Source organism: Anabrus simplex, chromosome 1 (genome assembly GCF_040414725.1).
Source record: "Anabrus simplex isolate iqAnaSimp1 chromosome 1, ASM4041472v1, whole genome shotgun sequence".
Lineage (NCBI taxonomy): Eukaryota > Metazoa > Arthropoda > Insecta > Orthoptera > Tettigoniidae > Anabrus > Anabrus simplex.
In genome coordinates this window covers 1,500,165,471-1,500,189,318 of record NC_090265.1, presented here as the reverse complement: position 1 = coordinate 1,500,189,318, position 23,848 = coordinate 1,500,165,471, and positions in this window count along the sequence as shown.

The window sequence follows — 23,848 nt, the reverse complement described above, 5'->3', positions numbered from 1 at the left end:
TTGCATATATATTCTTGCAATGACAAAGAGAATTTTATAGTACTTCATAATCTTCTGACCCCATCGACCCATATTCTAACTGGCTTAAAATATAATACGCATATTTTATGGCAAAGTGCAGCAGTTAACCTTCAATACCGATGTGTTCTTGTAGTTGTGATCTGTGGGTTCGATTTAATTCAGGAAAATACATATGCATATGAGTGTGGCTAGTTGTGTTCCAAGTTACCCCATTTGGAATGCCGTAATGCGTGGTCAAGCACTGAAGAAAATATGGTTGATTTAAGAAATGTACATATTTTGTTGAAACAGTATGATGATGCAAATTTGCTTTACCCTAATGTAATGGCATTATGGCAAGTATTGCTTATAGGGAAAGTTTGAATGTTTTTATTTCTGTTAGGCTTCAAGTTAAAAGGAAAATTGTCCAGCTCTTAAATGTAAATTCATTGAATCATGTGTGTAAGGAATGTGCCGATATTTTTGTTGATAAGTGTTTTAATATGATGATACAATGCTTTTAAATGAGAAAAAAGAAAAATCTAGCCGTGAACGTTCAGGCAGGAATTCTAAAGCTAAAAAAGTAATGCATAAATGAAAGCTCAAGGCCTTTCACAACAGTCCACTTTACATCTTTATTATATGCCTAATTTCAGTTTTCAAATAATAATCTGTTAAATAATTCTTCATTCATTTATCCAGAATTGCTTTAGCAACTTTGAAGTTAATATCTTAGTACCACTTTCTTTCTAGACGTAATTTACTTATCCATTTCCATTGATATTTGAATTTAACGCGAATATTAATCGTTTATTCCGAATGTAATTGTTTGTATCCACTCTGCTGTTGTAGCTGGAGCAGGTCTTCGAGACGAGTGATTTATGGCGTCATAGTGGAGAGTGAGAGAAAGTGAAATTCCAGACCCTCGGGAGAATTGTTCAAATTACTTCAATTGTTTGTCCTTCAAGTAGATAACGATGTGTAAATTGTGCACTTGGGACTTTTCTTCCATTTTAACAAGGGTAAATCCGCAAGTGTCACGTATTGTCTCTACTGTATTTGGTTATAATTCAATCCCATATATTTATGGGGCATCTACTTATTTTAGAAGATATTTGAATAGTGAAAATATTAAATACCTGTGTTTGAAATTGAGGGCGATAGAAATAATATGTGAAAATGTGCAGGACGGGAGAAATTATAATAACAATAGAGAGGCCAGTACTGAATTTTATTGCGGCATTGGATAAAATGAATAATATGAGAGTAGTGCCGATGGAGGAAATATGCATGGAAAACTTGCAAGAGATAGATGAAGAATTGATCGTTTATTCCGAATGGAATTGTGTGTATCCACTTAGCTGTTGTAGCTGCAGCGTGTCTTCGAGAGGAGTGATTTATGGCGTCGTAGTGGAGAGTGAGAGAAAGTGAAATTCCAGACCCTCAGTTGTTGTGTCCCGTTAAGGCTATGTCTGCCACTCGTATGCCTGTAACCAGCAAAGATAATATCGTTGCCATTGATGCTTTCACGGCCCGTACTTATAGACATGATATTTTAAACACTCTATTTTAAAATATTAAAGTGCTTAGTAATTTGTTTTCGCATGAATGTGTGTTCATTGTGCCGGTAGTCGACTTACTCCCTCCAATTAGGGTATTTAAACAAAGTCGTAGTAGGGAATTTCAGACAGCACCTCGGAGCAAAGACGACGTGGTTCGATACCCGACTAGCATCGAAGTCCTTGTATCGATACCAGAAGACCTTTAACGGTCACGGATACCGGGGAGCTTTTAATTTTATTTATTATGTGCTTACAGGGATAATGTTCCACCATATTTTATGTGAATGTTTGTGATGCGTGTAATTCTATGTTGATTCATTTGTGGAGTTACAGGCTAACGACCGTTGAAATGTCCGTATTGTAAATAATAGTATTTAGTTTATCAACCCAGAGATACCCTATATTCAGTGGTATGGTAATGTTTAATGTGATATTGTAAGAAATATAGTGATAGGCGACGGCGTGATTTTCATGTCTGGTAATTAGGAGAATGAAGATGGGATGTATTAACATAAAGAAATAAATGAACTGGATTAAAGCCACTATTTATTTATTTATTTATTTATTTATTTATTTATTTATTTATTTATTTATTTATTTATTTATTTATTTACTTATTTATTTATTTATTTATTTATTTATTTATTTATTTATTTATTTATTTATTTATTTATTTATTTATTTATTTATTTAATAATAAAACCAAGCTTTCAGCCAAATTACATTGGCCTTCATCAGGGCATGTGAAGTTTTGCCTCCGAATATGAGCAATTCTCCGAAGGAACGTGGAAGTCATGCCCATACTATCCACGGCCTACTCCACTAACTGGTCTCAAGGCTCTTGGCGCTGTGCTGTGCTGTGGTGGCCAGTCCCTGCTATGAATGGTGTGAAAATGTTGCTCACAGGGTCGGTTAGTGCACGCATTTCCGTGGGCTTGGCAGACTGATATGTAATTGCAACTTCTGGCTCGGTGGGGAAAGCAACGGGTATCTACCTCGCTCCTCATTTCCCTAGTACACCTCTTCAGTAATGCCTAGGCCGTATATGACAGCTGATGGCGGAGCTGTTGAGGATCCAACCAGCCGTAGGGCTGAAGACTAAACATACATGTTTATTTAATAAAGTCTGTTTCCTACTCGGCGTTATTATTGAAGGGGTAAGAGGGACAGCCTTTTAAACCTTGTCCTTTTCATTTAATAGGCTCGAGTTCGGTTCATGACTTTTCTGTGTGGTCATTTTTGACCCGGTCCGCACAAACTATAAGGTAAGTATTTATTTTCCGTTACCTCTAGCTGATTGGAGCTTCTACTGATTTTGTTTCTTGATTTTTCGATTTATTTCTGCCTGTGTTTGTGTTGTAATTTTTGGTTATTTATTCCTCGATGCTCATCGTGCCAACCCTGCCGTGGGCATAGCAGAAGAATAACGTCGTAGGCTGGTCTAGCACAGGCACATACCATTTGTATGTAACTAGCAGAGCGGTGCATATGTCATCTTCTAAATGGTTCAAAATAGACAGTGCTAAATCCTATAAACAGTTCCCACATTGTAGAATTTCTAATTTATTAGGTTATTTTATTAGTCATTTTCTACCATTTGGTATTGTTAGGTCGTTTTCTAAAATCACACGCCATCATTTTGTCATTTTTATTAGGCTATTTTACACTTTTTTAGTCATTTTCTCATATGCTTGAGGATGTTGAAGCATTTACGCGTGTGGTATTTGATATTATCGCAACTTTAAGTGAGGATGAATACGGAGACACGAGAATCTGCACAACGCTTCGTCAATCTGCAGACTAACGAAATTTTGTTCACCCCTTTACTTCTTGGAAATTCCACATTGCAGGAGAGACGCCTGCAGATGTAACTAATCTGGGAGGGATGTAGAAAGCGAGGGTAGCAGGACAAATTACATTTGGCCAAGTATTGCCAGTCTGGTTAAGTTTGTCAATGTAACCATACGTGTGTGGAGTTAACTTTTGTTATCGATTCCGATTTTTATTTGCAGTTTATATATTTAAAATGCCGGAATTAAAGACAAGTGCGGCTGCTCATTTCAAACAAATAATTTTGGAATTTCGGGAAGGATTTTTTCTACCGGTGGTGAAATTCTTTACTGCAAAATAGTATGAAGTGAAAGTGGAAGGGGATAGGAGATTTGCCATTCAGCAACATAATGGAAGAGAGAAGCATATACTTCGAATCTAAAATATTAACAGACAAAATACTGCCAGCTGTTATTCATAGGTTATAAACTTCATGGTTCTGATCCGTATTGAATTGTAAGTACAATATAATTATTAAATTAGTGTAGTAATGGTCCTCCTTTTAATACTATAATATGTAATATTTTAAATTACATTAATTAATTAGGGACTAGTTTCGGCCGGGGATGGCCATCTTCAGCCTTAATGTTAAACATCTAATAACTAAACAAATGTACATGCACACAATTGATATAAAACAAATGAAAAAATATATACAAATTTGCATTAAAAACTGGGGTGAAATTATGATTAAATTTGAAAATAAACTAGGTTCTAACTTCTTGAGTATGCTGACCATTGAGGATGTTTCAAGTATTAATTTGTATACACAGAACATCTAATCATTAATAATTCCGTAGTAAATGAGAACTGGTAAAAGTTGATCCCGTAGTTCATCACCAAATCTATTTGAGTGGTGTTAGTCATATGCAAGCCATTGGACACCGCTGTACATAACCACTGACGGAAAACTGATAGATGTTGTTTCATCATCAATCTAGGTAATACAATTAGATGCTCTCGTGGTGCTTGTTAAATCATGCTGAAATTTTGTTGGACATTGTCAGGACGGCACATGAAGATGTGGTTAACACAAATACATTGTGTCTAGTATAAAATTTGCAATTCATTGCAGTGCCCATGAAGTTAACCTGAATAAATTAGATAAAATTAAATTAATGAATTAAATGAGAGAATGTGTTACTTAGATGGCACAGGTTATATGAGACTTACCTCTTAATACAGCTTGAGGTGTGTGGCCTATTGTTGCGTGTGCTTCAGGCTAACTGTTGTGAGACTCAAATTAAAAGGAAGGAGAAGGAAAGGCTAAGGTCCTGAAGGAGAGGGGGGAGGGGATGGGGGTCGGGTGGGGTGGGGTGTGGCGGGGTGGGGGAAGGGGGAATTAAGGTGGTGCTGAAGGATGTGGAAATAAGGATAGCTGCTGAGGAAAGGTGCTGTGAATATTATGAAAAACTGAATTATGACTTGTTGGTTTGACGTTACTGAAAATGGGAATTAGAAAGTCAAAAAGGATATTTGGCTTTTCTGAAATTTAATTAAGATTATGATTCGGGTTGAAATATTGATCTAAATGTATGAAGCAACTTTCGGTAATGTTAATGAGGGGCCCTTTGTTGATGATTTTGAGAATTTCCATATCTTGTTTTATGTCTGTGGATTTGTGATTATAGTCATGCATATGCTGTCCTACAGCTGAAAATTTATTGTATTTTAGGGCATTGACGTGTTCCGAGTACCTTATATTAAAATATCTCCCGGGCTGTCCGACGTAAGAAGAATTACATCTGTTGCAAATGATCTTGTATACTCCTGATTTTGAGTAACTATTGAAGTTGTTTACGGATGTGGCATTATGTAAGACTTGTGCGTTTCTATTGTTTGTTTTGAAAGCTACTTTTACATCGTGCTTTTTAAAGATGTTGGTGACTTGGTATATTTGTTCGCTGAAGGTAAAGATTGAGGAGTTGCTTTTCTTATCTTTTTTAAGGTGGTAGAATGGCGGTATTTATATTTATTGATTATTTTTTATATAAAGAAACTGTTGTATCCATTGGATTTAGCTATATTACGAATAGTGTTCAACTCATTTTTGAGGTCTCTTTTAGACATTGGAACACAGAAGGATCGGTATACCATGCAGTTGTATGCTGCTCGTTTGTGAATTTGGGGGTGTGAAGAACCTTGACGGAGTGTGGTAACTGTTTGGGTGGGTTTTCTGAAAATATTATATCTTAAGTAGCTTGTGTGTCTGATAATAGCTGAGTCTAAACAATTACTTTCTGTTCAGTTTCGAATTCAAGTGTGAATTTTATATGCGGGTCATTGTTATTTAGATTAATGAGAGTGGTAGCTGCGTATGTAATGCTCTCATCCATAATTACTATGGTGTCATCTATAAATCTTGCCCAGTAAATGATGTTGTTGAAGTTATTATTATTATTATTATCATTTTGGCGTGTTCCAAAAAATCCCAGTAAATCTCAGCTAAGATACCCGAGGCCAGTGATCCCATAGCCAATCCCTCTTCTTGATAAATACGAGTAACATTATCGAAAGTGAAATAGTTGTTGCTTATAACTAACTTAAGTATAGACATAAAATCCTGTATTTCTAGTATACTTAAGCCACTGTATTTGCTTAAATTGTTTTGAATGATGGGATATATTTTGGAGGTTTGCATGCTAGGATACATGTTTAGAATATCGAATGAGTGGAGAGAATGATTGGATTGAATGTAGAGTGTTAATGTCGTTGACTTCACTGTCATCATTTTTGTTGAAGTATGGGTCTTCACTTTCTTTGTGCACCTTCCATATATCATCGTTTTGGTGTTTCCATATTTTGTTGTCTCATGCTTGTTTTAAACCTCTTTTGGCCCTTAAAAAGCTTGTGTATGAAGATTTCTAATGGCTGGAAAACTGATGTAATTCATCTTGATAATCGCTGGATAGGTTTTAGTTAGTGCCATTTACTTTTTATCCAGTCAACTAAGTGGCCATAAATGCTATTCAGTACGAACTCCTGGATGTCATTTCCATTCAGTTCTTAACCAGCCTTTCATCAGATCCACCTCCGTTCACTCTTGTTCCTGTACACAAATACGCATTCCTTTTGGAAAATCTCCTGTACGCGAAGTATTTCATTTGAAAATACAGTACCGCATGTCGGGATTTTACTGCTGCGTGTAGCATGACCACTGTTGTCCGGCCCCGCGGTGTATAGGGCAACGCGTCCACCTGTCACCCGACGACACCGATTCCCGGCCGAGTCAGGGGTTTTAATTCTAAATGATTAATATGCCTGGCCTGGGGTGTTTGTGTCGTCCTTAATGTTCCTTTCCTCACATTCAACCCGTTACACTACCGCCATTTACATAATACACGCAGGTTCCTCACATATGGTGCAAGTGGGGGCAAAAGTTCTTCCTAGGTCGACGCCCCGAACAAGTAGCATGTAAAAAAATGACCACTGTTTCTTGTTCCAAAAATGCACTCTTAACACTTTTTCGTGGACTTTTTGTCCTGCCTTCCACAATAAGATCAATCAGTCACTACTGATCTGCATTTAGGGCAGACGCCTACGTGGCAGATTCCCTATCTGTTGATTTCCTAGCCTTTTCTTAAATGATTGCAAAGAAATTGGAAATTTAATGAGCATCTCCCTTGGTAAGTTATTCCAATCCCTAACTCCCCTTCCTATAAATGAATATTTGCCCCAATTTGTCCTCTTGAATTCCAACTTTATCCTCATATTGTAATACTTCCTACTGTTAAAGACACCACTCAAACTTATTCGTCTACTGATGTCATTCCACGCCATCTCTCCACCGACAGCTCGGAACATACCACTTAGTCGAGCACCTCTTCCCCTTTCTCCCAAATCTCCCCAGCTCAAACTTTGAAAAATGTTTGTAACGCTACTCTTTTGTCGGAAATCACCCAGAACAAATTGAGCTGTTTTTCTTTGGATTTTGCCTAGTTCTTGAATCAGGTAATCCTGGTGAGGGTGCCATACACTGAAACCATACTCTAGTTGGGGTCTTACCAGAGACTTACATGCACTCTCGTTTACATCCTTACTACAACCCCCAAATACCCTCATAACCATGTGCAGAGATCTGTACCCTTTATTTACAATCATATTTGTGTGATTACCCAAATGAAGATCTTTCCTTATATGAACACCTAGATAATTACAACGATCCCCAAAAGAAACTTTCACCCCATCAAAGCAGTAATTAAAACTGAAAGGACTTTTCCTATTTGTGAAACTCACAACCTGACTTTTAACCCCGTTTGTCATCATACCATTGCCTGCTGTCCATCTCACATTATCAAAGTCATTTTGCAGTTGCTCACAATCTTGTACCGGTAACTTTTTTACATTACATTACATCTTTATTAGCCCACCATAGTTACAAACCATCGGTATAAGGAAAGAAAGAAGAATAGTACATGGCTAGACTAACTGCTTCACTACAACTAAATCTACAACTAATTTACTAACTACATAACTGCAACGAAATCTACAACTAATTTAATCTAAAACGTGACACTAAGCGGACCCCTACACGGGCGGATGACCAGTCCACGTATAAGGGCTCACCCTACTACACTCTCATCTTACAACTAACTTGCTGGCCCCCCACACGGTTGGCATATCAGACACCATGTAAGGCACCACACATAACTAAATCTCTACTGCCTAATACTAATCTAAAAGATCTGGCTGGTCGTGGTATCACCGTGGTAAGGAAAATTGTAATTTATTACTATGTACATAATAACATCATCTGAAAAATGCCTTATCTCTGATTATCCACTTTTTTACACCTAGCATTGATATATATAAGAAAACAAAAAGGTCCAGTAATACTGCCATGAGGAATCCCCCTCTTAATTATTACAGGGACAGATAAAGCTTCGCCTACTCTAATTCTCTGAGTTCTATTTTCTAGAAACATAGCCACCCATTCAGTCACTCTTTCGTGAAGTCCAATTGCACTCATTTTTGCCAGTAGTCTCCCATGGTTTACACTCCTATTTACACTCCTATTTCACAAACATAAGTTGGTAATTCTGATTAAGCCAATACCGAATCATTTTAGAATAACTGTAGAACGTAGTTTTTCACTAACCCGCTTCATGTGCCTGTTGTGTTTATCATTGTTCTTGTTGGCATATTGAAGGAAACTGATGTCTGATAGGCATGGCCAATTTGTGATAGAAGAAATTTATGTTCTTCTCTTTGGGTTATCACAAAATAATAAATTTCTTTCACTTTATCTGTGTAGTCAGCTGAAAGGACATTGGTTGTGTGCCGTTTGCCGAGGCTTCATCCAGTCCAGGGACGCTGTGGTGCCAGAACGCACCGGAACGGTGTCTGAAACCTATTTGGAAAGGCGGAACAATGTCTGAAACCTATTTCCCTTTTAACTGGCTGAAGATTCTATGTTTTATAAGATGTTAAAGTTTTAAATGTCCCACATTATATCAAATGCACATAGTGAAGAACTTCGATGTCTAATAAGTACTGAAAACTGTATTTCAACCAGCGCTGTTTCGTACATCTCTGGAATGTGTGATAATGATTATTACTTCAGACGTCCAAGTGTGACAGAACTTTTTATTTTTAAATTAACGGGAAAAATGCTAGCCATTTTCAGTAGTATGAAAAGAATGAGATTTTTTTCAGAATAAGAACCAAAATATTTTCTTACACGTAACACAATAATAATAGATAGTAGGGAAGGAATAGTTAATTATAATTAACAACATCAAGCTAAATAGAGCGCCGCTCTGGTGACATGCATCACGTATGAAAATCTACGAATATATATAACAATTACCCGAATTTAATTAGATCAACGGGTAGTCAGGGGACTGAATGTGGATATATGAATCAAGAGTCATTCAGTAGCCGCCAGTATAACTGTATCAGTTCAGAACTGCAAATTTTAAAAAGGTTAATCCACAACAACATCCTCAAAGCTGTTTAATAATATATATCCATGCAACTCTCAGTGGTGATGATCTAACATCATTTTTTTAATTGTTGGATTTGGGTTCTGGTTCTTCTGAGAGTAAAGTAAATACGCTCCTTAACTGCTTATATTCTAGTGGTCTCTCACATGAACGTTTAGCAAAAAATTCGATTGGTATATGTAGTGAAGGTGCGAGTTTTGTGACAGGTAGAAAATCTGGTGCGCTGAAATGACTGAGTCTGAAGTTTCGCCCGGGGATCTGTTTATTTCATCTATTTCCGTGAAGATAGATGTTTGTGACGTACCGATACCAGTGCGCTATTCCGGGCTCCTCTGTCGGTCTGTAAGAATTATGTTATGTGTCTTTCCTCGTGTAATTTTGGTAATTTTATGAATAGTTCGTTAATTATGTGTTAACAGTACGAGTACGGACGTTTGGCCACCCATCCAGTGAGTTGCCACTGCCGATGTTGCTTAGCTGCGTATTCATTTGTGTTTCTGTCGTTAAATTTATATTTTGGCTGTATGTGTGTTTTAGAATGTTAATGTGTTTTGTACTTTTGTATGTAAATGTCCGGGGAAACTAAACAACATTCCGTGTTGACTGACACAGCATTTTAGTATACGGTGTGACTTGCCCTGTATGGTGAACCATGCAGGGTTTACCTAACATACAATACCTTGCCTTAGAGAGTGTGCAACGCTTCTACCGTATTTGTTGTCACAACTTATTGAAAGATAAGTATCGGCAGATGCTAAATTTGGAATGAAAACAGCATTTGGTGATTTGCAACGTATGTGGCACTCCGTCTCGGTTGTACCCGAAGTTCCAGTGCTTTTAGGAGACCGTAGGTTTTAAGTGAGAACTTTATATGGCTTAGTGGATTTGGATAATTTCGTGGCAGGGTCGTTTTCCTTGGTGGGGTATATTGGGTTTAGTTTAGGATTATTTGTCTGTTTGGCACGGTGGAGGGAGTGGGTTTTGGGCCGAGACTAATGTTAAGAGAGGTGTTTGTAGTAGGATGGAAGTGTCTTGGCTGGGCTGGTTGAAATGTTCGTAGGTGAGAGGACTCGGGTGGAGGGAATTTAAGGCTTAATAGTGGGTGAGGTGTTTAGGTGTTGTGAGCGTCTGCAATGTTCTTTAATTGCCCTTTTAGGAAAGGGCAGCCGGGAAATGAGGCAGCATGGCTGCCGTGGCAATTAGCACACCTCGCCTGGTCCCTTGGTCGCTTACAATCAGTAACCGCCACATCTGTTGCAGCGGGTGGGTTCTGAGCATGTAGCTGCAGAATGGTTTAGTTTAAGGCAATTGTAGCACTGTGTAATGAGTGTTGTTTGGTGGGGGTGCGGGTTCGAGTTTCTTTTGTCTGAGTGTTGCATGCTGGTGTTTTCTTTGACTTGGGAGCAGGTTATTTACGTCTGCTCTTAGTCTGGGTGAACTTGGTTTGTGAGTCCGTGTCCGATCGTGAGATTAATGAGATCTCAGTCACGGGTTCGGCTGCTGGTTGTGCGGAGACGGGTAAGTGAGGGGGTGTCCGTGTGTAGTAGTAGTAGTAGTAGTAGTAGTAGTAGTAGTAGTAGTAGTAGTAGTAGTAGTGGTAGTGTGTCGTCTGTCTGTGTTCCTTGGTTTGTGTTGTTTTTGTGGGTTTGTGAGTATTTGGTGAATTTGTTAAGTCGGGGTTTGTTTGTGCTGCTGTGCGTTTGATAGCAGGTTTAGTCTGAGTGGCTACGTCCTCTGTGTCAGGGTCTTCATCGTTGACTCCGTAGACTTTGAAAAAGAGGCTGTGAGATTCTAGTGGGTCGAACATTTCGTCGTAGCCTTTTCGTTGTGTGCGAAGGTGAAAATATAGCCGTTATCTATTTCCTGTAAGTGTTGGATATTTTGTTGGCTTTTGCGGATGGCTTTGAATGAGAGCTTCCGTGATCATGTAGTGCGTGTAGTCGTTGTTGAGGGTCAAGGTATGGATTATATTTCATGGGAATAATTATGGGGTAGTATTTAGTTTCGGGTCCATTAGTGGGAGTATAATTAATTGTATCAGTTCAGTACTGCAAACTTTTGAAATGCTATGCAAAGAAATAAATGCAGCCGATTCTAAATTGTCGATTTTTATAGATGAATCCACAACAATATCCTCAGAAACTGTTTAATAATATATATCCATGCATCTCTCAGTCGTGATGAACCAATGTCCTTTTTAAAATTGTTGGAACTGGGGTCTGCTTCTTCTGAGAGTAAAGTAAATACCCTTCTTAACTGCTTATATACTATTATATTCTCACATGAATTTTTATCAAAAAATCGATTGGTGTATGTAGTGAACGTGCGAGTTTTGTGACAGGTAGAAAATCTGGTGCGCTGAAGTTACTGAGTCTGTGGTGCGGTATACTAATATTGTCTGTGTCATATAATAGATCTGAGTGTTGGCAATACCGTAAACTCGGTGTCAGGAGCGAATGCATTTGGGATTTTCATGGATCCCTCAAAAATCAGTATCAACTATAGGCCTGTGCAAGCGAGCTAGGACTGCAAATAGCAAAATTAGGAAGAATTTTGCCTGTGCACTGCGCAGTTTGATCTTACACAGCTGTTGAGGCAATCTGTACGAACATTTTCTACTGGCACCAGATGATCAGAATCGCAGTTCTGGAGAGCGTTGAATGTACAAATGTCTCTCTGGTCTTATATTTGTTCACCAGAGTTTGTGTTTAATCTAGCACTACTTACTGATGATTTTTATGATGTTAGAATAATTTCAGAGCAGTGGTGGCGCGTGACTTTCGTAACTGAGGGTTCAGCAGAAGAAAAAATCTCCCCTCAATCTCTCCTCTCCCTCGCCCACCTCTCCCGTCGTGGGCCGTAACCTTCTAAAATAAGAAGATATGTTTTGGAAATGTGATCGAATACAAGAAAATCAGGCAATACATGCCGAAATTTACGACATTCAAAATAAGAAATGTTTCACAATACCCTGTGCAGACAGCTTATACAAAAAATCCGTTCAGTGCTCCTTGAGGGACGCAGACATATCTATAACCGCTTCGTTGAAGTCCACAGTGTCTTGAACCAATTCCTTTTCAGCTGACAACATAGCAAGTGATTAAGTCCATCCTCGGTCATTCTACTGCGCAAGGAAGTATTTATTCTCTTCAGGGTTGAAAAGCACCTTTCTGCTTCCGATGTTATCATGGGAATAGTAATAACTACCGTATATTTAAAAGTTTTATGCTTTAGCCAAAGACACTCTGCAACTCATTTTCTAAAAAACTGCAACAAAGTCGTAGCCCCAGAAAGAGTCCAAAAATCATTTCGCATGTATAATTTTTCAAGTTCGCTTCTCAGTGTTGGTTTGTCGAGAAATCGGTAAGCTTCACACGCTTTGTGCAAAAGTCAGTGGGAAAACTGCTTCTCGAAGCTGCCGAAAGTCTCTGCTTGAAACAGGTTTGCTGCAAAAAGGTGGTTTATGAATTGAAACCGTTCATTTGCGTGAAGAATGACCGTGTCACAAATCACTTTTGCAGCAACAGTTTCGAAGTACGCAGCGGCCCCCATGATACTTTCACTCGCAGTCTAGCTTAAGCCAGTGAGGAGGACGGACGTGTCGAGTGGCGTGCGCCTGCTGAGTGGAGTGGATTAAGAGTGAGGAAGCGGTAAGGTGAAGCGGTCGGCAAGGAGATAGATACGATGAATTGGGTAGACGTAGAGGTTATGAGGAAAGTAGTAAGAGAAGTAATACAGGAGGTATGTCCGTTTGAACAATTAAAGAAAATGCTTCAAGAACAAGGCCAGGAGCAAGAAAAGACGAGACAGTGGATCCAGGATTATATGAAGAATACGAAGGCGATGATAGAAGGCAGCGAGAAAGAACTGGTGTCACTAAGAGAGAAAATAAAAAATATGGATGAAGAGATGGTAAACCTGAAGAAAGAAATCGAATTCTGCAGACAGGAGCGCAAGAAGAAATCCATATTTATTTATGGGGTGGAGGAAGACAAGGCAGAATCTAAAGTGGACATTATTTACAAAGTGGTAGATGTTATACAAAAAAATGAAAATAAATTTCAGTGAGGTAGATATAGACAATGTGGAGAGAGTTGGCAAGGTGGGAGGGCACAGGCCCATAAAAGTGTCGCTGCTATCTTCATTGATGGCAGACATAGTGATAAGGAACGCTGGTAATCTACAGTGTGAGAACATTAGTATTAAGAGAGATTTCGGAAGAGAAGAGAGTAGAAATTTTAAAATTCTTAAGAAACATCTTGTGAAAGCAAAAATTCAGGGATTGAAAGCGTATATTAGTGGTCAGATACTCGTGGTGAGCGACAGGAATTGGACCCGAAAGTGGACAATATCGAAACTGAAATTAATGGATGAGAGTTTGAGGCAAGAAGAAACTAGCAGGGCTGACAGTTCGAGGCAAGAAGAAACTACCAGGGCTGATGTACAGACTGTAAATGAAGGAACACTGAGTAGATGGGGTTCCTGGGAAGAGATCATGAAAAGAGCTGAAGAAAAAGTAAATGCAAGAAGGATGGAAGTAGTCAGGAATTTAATGGACGAATTAGTGTCGGAAGTCTGCGCGAGGGAAGAAAAAGAACCACAGGGGAAGACAAGCGGACAGAATCGGAGCGAGAATAATGGTTTGAGGGAGGAAGCAGAAGTAAGAAGTGCCGTGATCAAAGGGAGAAGCTTGAGTTTGAAGGACCTATGGGACAAAAAAGGAAAAATGGAAGGAATAATTACGAGAAGTAAAAAGTCAAGTAACAGTAGTAAGTAACATAGTTTGCCTATGATGGAGGACAGAAGCGTAGTTATGGTGGTGTTTGTATGTGTGTATTTACTCAAGTAATGGTGCCTGTATGTGTAGTATAATTGTAATTGAAGTGATGGTGTCTTTAGGTAGAAGATGGATAGACCAAGTGTATGGTATTTATTCAAGTGATGGCATGACGGAGATCGTATTGGTGAGTGATTTATTAGTTAATGATAAGAGGTATATATGTAAGGATATGTGGTATGGAATTGAAGAGAATGATTGTGGAGTGCGATGGATGGATGATAAGAGAGGTAGTGAAGCTTAGAGGGTATTTATTCAAGTGAAGAATGATAAGAGGTAGATATGTATTGATGTTTAGAAGTTGGATCAGAGTTTAGATGGATGGATGATAAGAGAGGTAGCGAAGTTTAGATGGTACTTACTCAAGTAATGATGTCTATATGTGTAGTGTAATTGTTACGAGTTTGGAGATATAAAGGAGGTTGGATGGTATCTACTGGAATTGAAGTGTTAAATATGAAAGGTGATGATAATAGATATATGATGGATGAATGATAAGAGAGGTAGCGAGGTGATAAGGTGTTTTTAAGTGTACTGTAATTGTATGGCACTTATTCATATAATGGTGTCTTGAGATATAAGATGGATGGATTGTTGAGTTCGAAGGGCATTGTAATGGTTAAAGTAAAGAAGTGATGGTATCTGCATGTGTATGGTATGATGGATGAATGATAAGAGAGGTAGCGAGGTGATAAGGTGTTTTTAAGTGTACTGTAATTGTATGGTACTTATTCAAGTAATGAGACTTGAGATATAAGATGGATAGATTGTTGAATTCGATGGATGGATGAGAAGAGGGGTAGCGAAGTCTAGATGGTATTTATTCAAGTAAAGATGTCTTAATGTGTATTATAATTGTAAAGTGAATGAGGACTGGAATTGAAGTGTTAAGTATGACGATGATGGATGAATGTTAAGAGAGGTAGCGAAGTTTAAATGGTATTGGTAAGTGATTTATTAGTTAATGGTAAATCGGCAAGCAAAGTTGGTTTTAGATGATTATTTAATTAGATTAAGCATGGTTGAATAAGATGAGCAGGAATAGATAGGTAGTGCAGTGATAAAGTTGCAACATGAGTAGAATACGTATTAGCAGAATGTGAGTGCAACGGAAGTATGGAATCAGCAACCACGAGGAAGTCAAGTAGAGGAAATGTAGTAGGAATGGAATGTGCTAAGGTTAGCGTGTATGGGGTCTGTGACATTCATAATACCGCTGAAGCATGGAATCAGCAACCCTGAGAGAGACAAGTAGAGGAAATGTAGGAGGAATGGAATGTGCAAAGGTTTGTGTGTATGTTCAGCAGGGGCATGGTGGCGAATGGATGATAAGAAAGATAGCGAAGTTTAGTGGGTATTTATTCTAGTAAAGGTGTCTTCATGATAAGAGGTAGATATGTAATGATATGTGGCATGGAAATGAAGTGAATGAATGTTGAGTTCGATGGATGGATATTAAAAGAGATAGCGAAGTTTAGAGGGTATTTTTTCAAGTGAAGGTGTATTATGGATATTAGGAAAGATAGCGAAGTTTAGAGGGTATTTATTCAAGTGAAGGTATATTTATGTGTATTGAGACAGTATTGGTTTTGATTTATTAGTTAATGATAAGAGGTACTAGGATAGAATTAGTATAGATTTAATGTTGTAATTAGTTATAGGCTTAATTCAGATGTAGGGGGTGCCCTAGCATGTGAGCTGGTCATCCGTCCATGTTAGAGGCAGCTTAGGATAGATTAGTATAGATTTAGAACTAGTATAGATTTAATGTTGTAATTAGTTATAGGCTTAATTTAGACGTAGGGGGTGCCCTAGCATGTGAGCTGGTCATCCGTCCATGTTAGAGGCAGCTTAAGATAGATTAGTATAGATTTGATGTTGTAATTAGTTATAGGCTTAATTTAGAGATAGGGGGTGCCCTAACATGTGAGCCGGTCATCCGTCCATGTTAGAGGCAGCTTAACAGATTTAGCTAGGGGTGGAACCTTGCATGGTTGTCCGGTATTCCACCTGTGTAGGGTCCACCAAGTTAGTAGTATGTAATTTGGCTTAGGCTGGACATTGTTATTTTTCTTTATAACGGATCAAATGGGTATTATTACTGTAGATCTAAAGAAAAATAATAAATCTAAATCACTAAATCACTAAAATCACTACTTTCACTAGCGGGGCAGTGTGTCATGTTCCACAGCGATGTGGTCAATTTTATTCTCATAGCAGCCTCAAAACCTGAAAGTGCGCCTTTGACTTCCATTGGATCCGAATTTCGCTTTTGCAGCTGACTGTATAAAATGTCCACGTGAGACATTATGTGATGGAAAACAGCCAACCAGAACTGAAATAACGAGTGTTATCAAGAGGTAGTTTCCAGTTGATCCAGGCATTCGATGAGAGCATATCTGTTCTCTTAAACTACTTCAATGGTCCTTGACTTGAAGTTCCACCTTATAAACTTCGTTCAATAAATCTGATCACTGTGGGGAGTTATGGAAGAAGTTGGATATTTCACTTAAATCAGCAAAAAGTACGTGGACATTCGTTTTCTGGCTTGTCGCTTATGCCATGACTAAGTTTAAAAATGGGCATAACGGTGAATATAATGTGCATGCTTAAAATCTTCCCTCATGAGAACTTGCACCCTGAATGGTGACCACTCGTTACATTTTCTCCATCGTAACTTTGTGAAATTAACTTAGCTGGATTGTCCACAACTTCGCTCAAAGAAAATTTTAAACACTCTGCTATTGTCACGACGAGCGGGTGAGAGGAAACCTCAGAATCTTTCAACTGGCTTACCGCTGGGAAGAACAAGAACTAATTGTGCTGTAGTTGATAGATCGGTGGTCTCATCTGCGATTACCGGAATGAAGTGCGCTGTGGTGATTTTCTTTATTTTCTCACGACAGATTTCATACATGCACGAAAGCAAATCATTCTGAATGTCTTTCGAGGTGCCTTTGAAAACAGTAGCTTTAGACAGATGGTCTCTTAATGCAACGTCAATTTCGGAACTAAAATTAACGAGGCCTCAAAATATGCCAGGATACGACGATTCACTTGTTTGTTCATGCCCGCGCATTGCCAACTTAAACACGCCACAGAACGTTACACAGTCGATAATTTTTGACAGCACATAACGATTTTTTCGTACTTGATCGTTGTGTGTTTCCACAGACTGCCTGTAAGCACACTCAGGTTTCTGACAGTTATCGTGTCTTCCTAGAAGATCGAATTGTAATTGGACAAGCAAATGGGATTTTGAACTTTTGTGTTTATTTTTGGGACAAATGTCGTAAATCTACCACTCTGACTTTGGTCCAAGCCCTTTCGCTTTCATCACTCACGAAACATAAACAAGGAAAACAAAAGAATCTATTAATAATTTCGCACCCACAGATCCACTCATTTTTTAAATATATATCCTTTCTAAATTTACGCACGATTTCATTACTTTTACTTTTAGGATGCCTCGTTATATCGAGATCAAGAATTGGGTGTCCAGCATCCTTAATCTCAAGTTTACGCTCAAGAAAGAGAGAAGAAAAGTTTGTCTTCTTAAGTATCTTATCACTGTTCAAACTCATGTAGCTCCTTACCTTTCCCGGGAACAAAGATTGTGGACGCAACTACAGTGCACAAAAATACACACACAGACAAAATATTGTAACTTATTTATGTCTTAAAAATTAAGTTTCTGAACGGCACAACAGTGCGGGAAAACACGCAAGCTTGCACAGAGTACAATAATATTACGAATTATAACTATTGCAAACGTTTGTAAACACTAGCATCACACTTAAAAAACACGAGGAAACTTTAAGGATGTGTGAACGCATTGTTCACAATGTTGGTAACTTAATTTTAAGAACTCTTATGGCTAGGTAATTAGCGTTTTCAATGGTATTTCATGGGCGGTGTGTGGTACTGTTGCATGGTTGTACAACTCCTAATAATTTTGCACTTCATTTGTAGACTTTTCTTCTAATGTTTTAGTTTAATAAACCCAACATGGATTCGAAAACATCTTAAAATCAACCATCTTCGGTCGCTCGCTGTACTAACGCTTCGTAACGGACCAACAAACGCTGCTGGCTTCAAATCAAACTCAGGGGGTTGGCTTTCCTACGGCAACTCCCTAACGGACAGCGCGGCGCAATATACCTCAGCAGAGACGAACCTGAACCTGCATAGCATCAGGTAACATGCTCGCCAGTATTGGTCGCAGGGAGTTGCACTAGACTAGCAAGTCCCCTACCGAGAAACAGATCCAAATGTCCCCGTTAGATTGCGCTGCTCTGCGGAGATTAATTAATTCCTACTTTCTTATCACAAAGATAATTCATTTCCATTTTTTTTTATTTCACAAATATAATTTACGTTGCACAGACGCGGATAGGTCTTACGGCGACGATGACATAAGAAAGGGCTAGGAGTTGGAACGAAGTGCCCGTGGATTTAACTAAGGCATAGCCACAGTATTTGTCAGGTGTGAAAATGGGAAACCGCTGAAAACCAACTTCAGGGCTTCCGAAGTGGTGTTCGAACCACGCCATACCAGACCACTCACAGTATTACCAACATCTTGCTTCAATGAAAAACAGGGCGGCAAATTTTCAATTCAAGTGAGGCAAAAGTAACTGTGCCAGGCTGAGTGGCTCAGGCGGATGAGGCGCTGGCCTTCTGACCCCAATGTGGCAGGTTCGATCCTGGCTCAGTCCGGTGGTGTTTGAAGGTGTTCAAATACGTCAGCCTCGTGTCAGTAGATTTACTGGCATGTAAAAATCTCCGGCACATTGGCGTCTCCGAAAACCGTAAAAAGTTGTTAGTGGGACGTAAAGCCAATAACATTATTATTAAGAGTAACTGTAGTTACAGTCTATAATTAGCCTCTTATTTCCTGGGTTGTAACTGCCAGATATATTTCAGCTTTCGCAGGAATGTAGTTCATTAATTAACGATAATAGAGTTTCTTGTTATTTCTGTAAGGTATAAAAATGTGACACTGAAAATGTTAGTACAACACCCAGCTTCAGATACCACCAGCCGCCACTGTGGTATTACCTTCCTGGTATTCTTTGCCTCAGTGATTTTTAAGTTAATTTTCTCTCCAGAAAGTAATGACTCCACAGAAGGCAAATGAATGGATGTTTAGTAAGTACTGATGTATTTGGGAAAATATATCCGTTGGAATTTGGCAGTTTAATCTGACTTCTGGTACAGTAGTAATGATGCTCTTGAACACTAGCGCTAATTATGTGCCCTATTCTCTGCTGCCTGGTCGAATTCCTGTAAGAGCAACAGATGGCAGGCACATACTAATCCAAACACCCCCAACAATATGACATGAGAGAGTGGCATATTGCGCAGGTGTAAAGCACAGATATCTGTTTCTGCGATATCCTGGTCTTGCTTACGTGCCAGCTGACGTCCCCCCGCATCTCGTTACTCCCTTCAGCCAGGTACGGACGGAGAGATCGCCTTGCAAGGGAGTTCATTCCAGACAAGTAACCAGCCACGGACCTTGCGCAGCTCACATGAATTGAAAGCCAGTACGTGTATATTACGGATAGATGGGCTAAGCAGGAGCTTCGAGATTGACAAGGGAGTAGTTGAGTACAATTTGATATAAACTGGAGGTTCATTGCTCCATTTGCTATACCGGAAACCGCCACTGTTTCAGAGTATTTGCAGAAAGATTCTACTAGTCTAACTGACGTCTACAGAGTAATTCATAGGAGAATTCGTGCTATTGAAAGAATGCCAGAATGTTCTGAAAAATACTTGAGGGAAGATGAAATTGCCATACAGCATGGAAATTGCTAAGATGTCCCACATATAAAAAAGGTCCATTTTTGTATTGAAGATAAATCTTAATACATTTCTCCATAGACTGTCTGGGAAACTGAAATCTAGATTGCTGACAACAATTTCCCCTAACTGTAATTCTCAAAGTGTTGCTCCTAATACATCAGAGCTCAAAGCACTGATTGAACTAATCCAAATATCGGAACATTCTACATGTCCGGTAGATGTCGATACTCGGCGGCTTGAGGGAGAGAACAAATTCGCACAACTATGTGAAAGGTTCCGCATACCATTCGACACGGTTCGTGAAGACATTACGAATTTCATAGATAGTAATGGTTAATGTGGGAAAGACAAGTAGAATATAGCGAAAATGGCTATACCAACATTGCCAATAACTAATGCTCATTGTAAAAGGGGATTTATCACTTTGAACGTCGTCATGAGATGATCATGATTGTTAAGATGGCGTCAGCAAAGGATGTAAGTGAAGATAGCTCTCGGTTCTCTTGCGAAATAATCGGGAATAAGTGTGGTGTAAACAAGAAGCGAGTGAAGAATGGTATCCAGATCCAGTGTGAAAAGTGTTTAATTTGGTACTATTTTGAGTGTATATATAGTGCTGGTTTTGTTAAAAATGAAGATACTAGGACCTGTGTGAGCTGTGGCGAGTGTAATTTCAATAGCGGTAACAAACCTAGGCCTACAACGGTCAACGAATCGCTGGCGTCTCATTCCTTGGAAGATGGAGGTAATGATAATGTACTTGTAATTATCTCGATATTGCAACATGATTTACAAGCATTAAAAGCGAAGAATGAGATTTTAAAGGAGAAGATACGTTTACTGGAATCGAAAGTACCGGTATCTACCAGTAAACACTCAGAGAACACAGGTGGCTCCGTATATTCTAGCGCGTGGTGTTAAGTTGCTTCAGATTCTAGGAGGAAAAGTGTACAGTTAAATAAGGACAACTTTGTAATTGATACCAAAAATAGATTTTCAGCCCTGCGGGAAGTAAGCGATACGCAAGGACTTATCTGTATGGGAAGCAGTCAAACGTATAACGCAAACTCCGTTACGAGACGTGGCAAAGTTAGGCCTGAAATCCCACACAGTGCACTGGCGAAAGTGTCGAACATTCTTATATTTGGTGATAGCCAGGCGAGGGAAATTGCGAAGGAAATGAACAATGAAAATATTGCAGCATCGGCCGTCATCTATCCTGGGGCCCCAATCAAGAAGGTATTGGAAAACACGGTGCAGGCAGCAAGAAATCTCGGAAGTCGTGATGCAGTGGTGATCATCGGCGGGAAGAACGACGAAGCTCACAACGACGCTAAGAATATCATTTCTCAACTTAAATGTACGGTAGGTAGTGTAACGGGGCCCATGGGAGTAATATACATATATTATGTATAATAGTGCTAAGGGAAAATCTAACAATGAAGTAACTGTCAAATTAAGAATGGAGGCCGTGGTCTTGGAAATCTCCAACAAGCATTGCTGAGTAACAAGATAATGGGCAAAGGAAAGGATGCTACATAACCTGGAAAGTTAAAGAAAAATGTAAGGAGGAATAAGGGACATGATAAGTGAAAATAGATCAGAAACCAATATAAAATTTAGAAATATATATATATTTATATTGAAATAATAAATCAAACCTCTGACAATTTACATGAAAGGAGGACTATACAAATATAAAATTTTCCCAACCACTTACACGGATTACAAATTCATTATATAAAAAAAGAGATAAGATATCCAAGAGAAAGAAAGGAAAAAGAGAAAATGCCGCAGGAAAGGAAAGGGACAAACAAGGAAAGGATGAATACTGCAATAAAAAGAGAAGCCCAGAACGACAAGAAAGGGAAGATGTTCAGTTAGCAAATCCGAGTATACCAGCAGAAAAATTATCTGAGCAAAATGCAAATACTATATGCAGGTCACCACCACTTCCGTTATCACACAGATTAACGCTAGGTAACGTAGTTCTACAGCCGAATAACCACAATGTAGTTCCATTGAACCAGTTTCCCAATATCCCGAAGCACTGAACGAATAGAAGTGTGTGTGTACAGTAGAAGTCGCACAGTTGCCAATACACCACACGCACACTTCAAAAGAAAGTTGTTACGAAGGTCGTCAATGAAAAGTTTTAAATACAAAAGGGGCAAGTGAAATTTCGGCCTGGAAATGCCATGCTCCCAGTTTAATTTTGCAGGGAAAGTCTGTCCCAATGCAATTAAAGGTATTTACAGTAAAGAAATCAGTTTGTCATACCTCATCATGAAGCAAATTGAACTGCCCGCAAATGAAGACTTCTGGGCACATGTAATTAAGGACGAAGTTGACGTAGGATGTTGCTCCCTCCACACAGGCCTAAGTCCATCTCAATATTTCCAGAGGAGGCCAGGTATTTATACTGTGGAGTACCGGTAGAATGAGAAATATATCTGGAAGATTCCAGAGATTAGTGAAGCATGCGCGAATAAACCAGGCGGTCACGTGACGTCAGCCGGCAAAAAGGAAGTTAGTTTATCGAAGATGGTGAAGATGAATACAGTAGAGTTCATGCAAAGTATGAAGTATGCAAGTTCACAGAAGTATGCAAGTTCCAGTTGGAGAAAAAATGCAGTTTATATCATGATGAGGGTAAGTCCATACTAATCGTAGAAAAGAGGTTATGTGCGTGGCGAATTTCATAACAGTAGTTGCCGATGAAGTGAAGAGTCCGTTACAGTAGGTAAGCTGACTCACACTAACATCTTTGTAGTGAACGTGCCCCACAGGCATGATTTGATTAGAAACTGGTGTGTGAACACTGCCAGGCCCGGTTTCTTCAACTGTATGTTAAATTTTACTTAACAAATGTTAACTAACACTTCGTTTAAAAGTGCCCTGTTTCAGAACACATTTCCAACATTTGTTATGAAACAATTGTTAAAGACAAATTAACACATTTCCGTGAGATTTCCGAACGCGTTTGACAGTGAGCGTCTTTTGTTTCTTTACATAAAGCGCTCCTAGTGGTATGTTGAAATAGTATTGACGTTATTATAGGTTATGGTTAGCGGAGACCGATAAGACGTAAACATGTCAAGTAAGAGGCAACAAAAGCGTTACTATGATGAGTGCGGGCTTTTATTTAATTTAATTTCAATTTAAAATTATGCGAATGTGCTTAAAAATGAAAGAACGGACTGTTATATCACAACATTCGATATAGCCTATTATAGGCTATTCTTATATTCTTATCACCGGAAAAATGTGATAATTGATATGTTTTGGTCCGCCTCTGTGGTGTAGTGGTTAGCGTGATTAGCTGCCACCCCCGGAGATCCGGGTTCGAATCCCGGCTCTGCCACAAAATTTGAAAAGTGGTACGAGGGCTGGAACGGGGTCAACTCAGCCTCGGGAGGTTAACTGAGTAGAGGTGGGTTCGATTCCCATCTCAGCCATTCTGGAAGTGGTTTTTCGTAGTTTCCCACTTCTCCTCCAGGCAAACGCGGGGATGGTACCTAACTTAAGGCCACGGCCGCTTCCTTCCCTCTTCCTTGTCTATCCCTTCCATTCTTCCCATACCCCACCAAGGCCCCTGTTGAACATAGCATGTGAGGCCTCCTGAGCGAGGCACTGGTCATCCTCCCCGGTTGTATCCCTGACCCAGAGTCTGAAGCTCCAGGTGGGATCCCTTGCTGAGTCCGAGGGCGAAGCCAACCCTGGAGGGTAAGCAGATTAAGAAAGAAAGATATGTTTTGAATGATTTTCGGGTATTCTTTTATTCCGGGGAAAATAATGTAATGCCTCGTTAATGCTGCAGTGGCAACAGGAATTCTTTGCAGGATTATACACACTTTTTCTTG